Here is a 6,943-nt window from a genome sequence, read left to right as displayed (position 1 = left end):
TCACACTGAATATTATATAATAAAATAAATACAATAAATATTAATTCATTTAAACTATATTTTTAATTTATATTAAAATGTTGTTTACATTAAAATTAAAATCTCCTTCCTATAACCAAAAAAAATATGTACATTCCAACCAATTAAATATTTAAAATATCATAGTTTAAGTATTCAATTTTTTTCTACTTTTGTTATGTTAGAGATTCCTTTTTATAGGTTTCAAAGAGTTTTATATTGAATAACAAACTTAATTTTTAATTAAAAAATTGAAATACCTTTCCCTTTATAAGATTGATAAGCTTCCACTAAAATCAAATCAACTATGACATCAAACTATATTTGTATTTAAATAACTAAGTAATATGATGAACAAAGTTCCAATACTTGTCATTTTCAATTAATCAATATCTTAACTATGTTTTTTAATCAGCGCTTTCACTAACATCAAATCAGCTATCACAACAAAACTATTATACATCAACTACAACAAACAAACCATACTTTGTATCAATAAAGTAAGTTGCTAAGCAAAGTTTAATAATATTTTTCCATTTCAAAGAAACTATGGTGTGCCTTCAAAAAGAGTCAATGTCTTAGTTATATTTTTATATAGTGAAGATTATTTGTATTGGGAGAAACTAGGTAATGTATAGTTTTAGCTAGGGTAGGGAGATCTCCATTAAAAAAAAAAAAAAAATAGTTTTAGAAGGAAATCTATGTTACTTAAAAAATTTAAACTGCAAATTTCAACATATAAAATATTAATATTTTAAAATGCTTTAAGGATTTATATTAAAAATTAGATAGAAAACTATGTTCCAGGAATAAAGGTTGCTTCAAAGTTATATTCAAGAGAGAAGAGATTGACAGTTACTGAGACTATAGATTTAGTCAAGTGTGTGAAAGGACTGAAAAAGAAAATGTTGCATGTATTTAGATTTTGATGCATGCGTCCTAAGCAAATTGAACAATGAATTCTAGGTCGTACCAAGTAGGTTATTATCTTGTAGTTTTCATAATTCTATCGTCTTAATTGTTATATTTTCATATAATTATTCACTAAGTGTTGCACTCAGAGACACTTCATCAATGTCAGGGTTCTCTTTATAAAAGCTCTTTGAGTTTCATGTGATTGTTGTCTGAATATATAATCTTCAGATATTTGTAGTACCAATTAAGCATGGAAAACCCAGATATATAGGTATAATGGTCAAAGTACAGGATGTATTAAAATATATAGGTAGCTAAGTAGCTTCCAAAACGTTATCTGATCACATATCTCAAATAGATGGTGTGCTTGATACCAGCCTAGATATCCCATACCATACAAGAGGTCAATATATATAGATAGATTAGTTATGGGATAAGACCAAAATCTACAAAAATAGCATGACAAACAACTGCTTTGAGAGTGAGATGCATTGATATCCAGCACTCTTCCCTGTTGGGAAGTTGATCCCTCTCCTTTCCTGTTTAAATCCAATCCTTCTGCCACCTTCCGACAATTGCCCAACATGGAATGTGGATGGTACGGTCCAGTTCATGATCATCCTGGATTAAAGAAAGGCCATTAGACTGTATAAGCATGGTCATTCGCTCATCCATTAATGATCTAGTTGCAGCAGGCCTTTCAACAGTAGTGGGCTTTATGAGCTATTCCACTTCTTCTTGTTCTTCTTCTGTTTTATAGGCAGAGGCATAAATGCCCAATTCTCACAGTTTGTTAGGGGAATTCTCTCCATTGCTCTCATGGAAAAATTTTCTCCACCTTTTCTTCTCAATTGGACTCTTAAATTCGTTCAGACTCTGCTCCATGCCATGGCCTGCAAACTGATTTTGAGAGCAATGATCTCTAAGGTGGGGCTTGACCTCTAGGTCCCCATGATCTTGTCTATGAATGTACATCAATGGAGTCACTTTCACTGGAGAGTAATTTGGCTTCACGTTGTTTGTAGGAAGCTTGGAGAACAAATTTGCAAGCTTGGCTCTTGTGGCTTCAAGGCATGTTGATGTCGATGCTTCTAATGCCAATGTCTTCTGTGCTTTCTCTAATATGGTCTACAAATATTTACCCTGCACCTCTATTCTCAACTGCAAGCGCCTTTGAACCTACATTGACATTTACAAGAGATAGATTCCATTCAGTCATCAGGTAACTGAAACAGGGGAGAGATATTATGTTCGTCGTTTTCCATAATTTCAGAAAAAAAAAAAAAAAAAAAAAAAAAAAAATTGTCATACCTCTAGCTAGTCATGGAGTCTTCTCTAAACTTCTATATGAGCTCTCAAAGCATTAGCAATCTACATTTCTCTATAAACATAATGATAATTAGAAAATCAGTTCAAAACCAAAGGGCTTATTTGAGTTTCTAGCCCATTTTTCTTCTGTAGATTTCTTATTACTTACTCCTTATGATTTGGTGCGATGCTGCTATCCCGAGCCATCCTGCTTAGGCAGTGTCCACCATCAGAACTTCCTCCTGAAAAATTGTAATAATAAGCAAAACTCTCTTAGAATGGGAAGGGTGGGGGTGGAGTTGAGGGTGGGAGAAGGGTGGAGGTGGGGTTAAGGGTGGAAGGTGTCATCTTAGGTAGGGTCATGGTGCCACTACAGGGAATGGTTTGTAGAACTAGGCTTCTCCATTCCCTAGTGGGGTGGAAGCATTCTCTACTAGGCCCTGATCCATGAAGGTTTTTAGATGCTTCACCAAGGACCAAGGAGGACCCAGGGAAAGGAAGTGAGGTTACTAACCACTAAAGTGAGACAGATAGCTTCAGAAAAGTCCTTACAAAGGTCCCAGGGAGCTTGTAGAAATGCAAGGTAATATAATTTTCTATGTAGAGGTACTTCAAAAGGTTATTTTTTGAGCTGAAAATATCAACCGTTCTTATTATTATTGGAGGGTGAAAGGTGAGGGTAGGAGGTAAAAATATTTAATTTGAGGATGTGGATGGGATGAAGCTCTCTTATTTGAGCAAATGGATAGTTGAAGTTGTGTAACTTGCAACAATTATATAGGGAAGCATCCTGTGACTACTAGAAAAAATTTCAATGTTTTTTAAATTCCAATTTAGAAATCTACTAACCACCATTGCTTTTGTCAACGCTGACTTCTCTGTGGCACTACTTCCCAAGCCTATATTTCTGCAACAATCAATCAACACATGAGACAATGTCAGGTTTCTAAAATAGGTTGGCCATTTTCAGTGTTTGAAATGTTATTATACCAGTGAAGCAAGATTCCCAAATAATTCTCAGGACCTGTGAAGAAATATTGCCCATATAATTCTCACGAATTAATCTTTCCATTGCAACACCCAAGAGTGAAACAATCACTTGAAAAAATTTACAACAGGAACCTCAATTTAGAATTCAAATCTCCTCATTTAGAATTCCAAGCTTATTAAGGTTCAAGAGCTTCTAGAGGCAACTTGATATTAGACTTAGTTTCCCAATGTTCCTTGTGTGGTCCTGTAACAACATTATTTTCCTAGAATCTTTACCATTAATACATCTACATCAAAAATATCACAAATTATAGTAGGAAATAGTTGGAGATTAGAGTTCCTTCCCAAGGCTAGATGAAAAATCATGTCAAAATTCAAGCACATCCATGGCTTTGAAGCCTGTTTGAAAGTTCCTAGTATATAACCAAAAACAGAATTGTAATGTTAAACTTTAGGACTAATACTGGAAATGGTTACCCTATTAACTTGAATTTTAATAAATTCAATACTAAAATGGTAAAACTATTAGTGTATCTTATTGACAGTAAATTTTATCAAAAAATAAAGGTTTATTTTACTTGAGAAAGCATAATATATTGCAGTTAAGCATGAAAAAATATTTGTATCCATAATTTAAATCAAGGGAATCGACTATGAAAAACCAATACGTTTATCATAATAGGAATCCATGTGTACAAGTGTACTTTCCACAATTATTGTGAAATCGATGTAAACCAAGAAAAGAAGACTCAATGGACCAAACTGTTTTCTGCTTCTGAAATTGTCGACCCATCTCAAAAGAATGGCGAGTAAGAATGTATCCCATTACTACATGTTAATTTAAAATTCTAAAACTTTCTAGCTAGGCTTGAAACATTTGAACTATAGATCTTGTACCAGAACCAAAGGGAGACAAAATGTTTTGCATCTCCTAGAGAGCTATATAACCAAAGAAAAACGGTAAACCAAATAGCCTAATCAAAAGCATTCCCCCAGTCATCCACTTCACTAGAAGAGCACTTATTTTGATTCTCTTGAGAGGATGAAACTTCAGTGGAACCCATAGATGTTAGAGGCTTGGAAGATGGTTGGGCTACATTAGTTGACCAAGTCTCTCCTACATTATATTTCTCAAGAGCTCCATATGGATTTATTCTTGTTAAAATAGGATTTCTCTGGAATTGCCATACTGGCCTCGATACTTCAACACTTGACCAATCCTCCCCGATGAATCCTCCATTCACACACTTTATTGCTCATTTTTAATTTTTTTTCCATGCATTAGCCTTTTCTGATGTCCCATCTTTTGTTGCCCTGGCATTTGCGGTTGGTTAATCCACCATTATGAGGGACTAGAATAGCACCTTGATATACAGAAGCATGATCCACACGTCTAAGAGCAGTTGCAACTCTCACATGATCTGTAAGTATGGCTAATGCATTCTTGTCATTTAGCCATACAAGTTCACACTCGCCTCCAAATCTCAAAATCAGGGAACTCACTTATGTTCTCTTGGTAAATCAAACCACGCAAGGACAAATTTGGGATCCATATCTACAACTAAATTGAAAGTTGGAGCTTGCATCGGCCCTATGGTAGGAAGTGACCCTTTGGGCATTATGCTACGTACAGGGATCTTGACTTATGTGTAGTCTGTATGACCAGAAAACATTTTGGTTCCCATCCAACTGAATATATGGAAAGGTTCCATATTTCTGCAAGATGTCTCAACATATCCCTTTTCTCCTTTAGCATAGGACCAAAAACATGCACATGAATTCTGCTTGAGAGGGCTTTTGTTTTCCCCAAAACCAAGTATCTAAACCTTTCCTCAACAGCTAAAACCCATTGTGGTTCTCTCCCGATCAACTCAGCCAGAAGTTTTGAAATTTGTTCATTCACCCCTAGCAGATCAACTGTTGTACAAATGCTAAAATCATCTGCCAAAATCTTCTTCTTCTCCAAATTTAGGAATTCTTCATCACATGCAAGTTTTCTCTGGCCCAAAGGCACTCTATTTTGATTTTCACTACACTGACTGAAGAGAAGCAGGCAATTTGTGAAGAAGAGAGGCTTTAAAGACAGGATCAGCTATGGTATTGTTGCCTCCAGCATCACATGGGACCTTTGCAGTCAATCGACCACATGAACAAGTAATAGTCACTAGCAAATCACATCTAGTATCATGGCATGGAAGAGGTGGGTGACATGAAGCATTACAAGTATGCCTGCAATCTCTCCGAGGAGCTCCAAAAGATTTCCCACATGAGATTCTACTTAATGATGATGAATTTTCCTTGGAAACTGAGTCACATGGAGGTAGATGGCATATCCTAGTACACACATGCATTCCACATTTCTGTGGTTTCCCATGGAGCTTGTTGCATCTAATTTCTTGAGAAACACATGGCACATTTTTCAGAGCTACATGACCCCCTACACATTCTTTTACAATAGGAATAGTACAAGGAGGGAAATCCCTGATATGTAAATCATGAGTCGCAATATGACCACATGTCTAAGGAATGGAGCAGGGATATGATCACGAAGGAATGCGTGTTCCACAAGGGAGTAGAGGAGAAATTGAGGTCTTCCCACATGCACAAGAAATATCAATGAAAATAGTTTCAAGGCAGGGTGGATAGTGGCCACTATGGCAAAGTTCTTGGAAAAAATGTTACCCACATTGCAACTTTTTCCCACAGGGCATTTGACATAAATGTGGATCCGAATCACCTAAATGATTAATTGAACCCCCTCGATTTCCAAGAGGGCGTCCTCTTTCACTGCATCTATGTCTACCACAATTTTTCTTTTGTTCACAATGCTCTTCACATGTGAATTCATCATTCTCCTCGATAGATACCATGGTCTTCCAGCAAGGGACCATCTTAGATGATGATCCACATCAACATTTTTTATTAATAGAAACCAAACAAGGAGGACATTTATACACAAATGTTTTCCACATGGAAGAAGCTTCTCACATACCTCTGAGCAGGTTGGTACACTATCCATACAACTCTTCCTTTGATTTTGCAGCTGAGTTTTACCACAGGGGCAAGATTTGACCTTCCTAGGTGATAGTTCACACTCTCCACATTCTCCAGGATGACATATCTTGTTGCACTTATGATTCTGAGAGAAAAGGATTTTCATGCACGGGTTCTTACATGCAAGTACACCAATTTTCCAGTCTATTTTCACTTGGATCTCCATATCACCACAAAGTATCATCTCCTCCTTTTCCCCACAAAAGCATGAAGATTTTATTAGAACATTGCAAGGATCACATGGGCCTTCATGGCAGACATTGTCACAATAATGGTGTCCACATTTGAGATGCTTTTCGCAACATTGTCCACATGATTCAATTGATTTATGATCAGAACATCTCCTTGTAATTGTTGTTTTACCACACGGGCAACGTTAGGGGGAGTCGTTACTGAGCAAGGTGGGAAAGTCCCTGGATGACATTGCAGAGTACATTTATGTGAGAAAATGGGAGTTTTCTTTTCCTTTTCAAGTGGCTTCCCACATGGTCCTCCACATGAATGTGGAGTGAGATAATATTCTACTTCTGGCTCTTGCACCTTCCCAAAAAAACAATAGTAATGAAGATGATCTAGGAGTGAAAGTTGCACAAACTGATAACCAGGGCATCTCCAGTTGGAACCCTGACTCTACCTAGCAGAAAAATCTACAGAGGAT

At 36.4% G+C, this 6,943-nt stretch overlaps 1 pseudogene; it reads right to left on the bottom strand.

The window, feature by feature from the left end:
* Positions 1 to 735: 735 nt before the first annotated feature.
* Positions 736 to 3,313, bottom strand: LOC149227398 (uncharacterized; annotated as a pseudogene).
* Between the last annotated feature and the right edge of the window lie 3,630 nt (positions 3,314 to 6,943).

The sequence above is a fragment of the Pinus tabuliformis genome, chromosome J (genome assembly GCF_031772625.1).
Source record: "Pinus tabuliformis cultivar Carrire ecotype Pingquan chromosome J, CPIR1, whole genome shotgun sequence".
In the NCBI taxonomy this organism is placed as follows: Eukaryota; Viridiplantae; Streptophyta; class Pinopsida; order Pinales; family Pinaceae; genus Pinus; species Pinus tabuliformis.
This window is presented reverse-complemented; position numbering and strand designations above follow the sequence as displayed.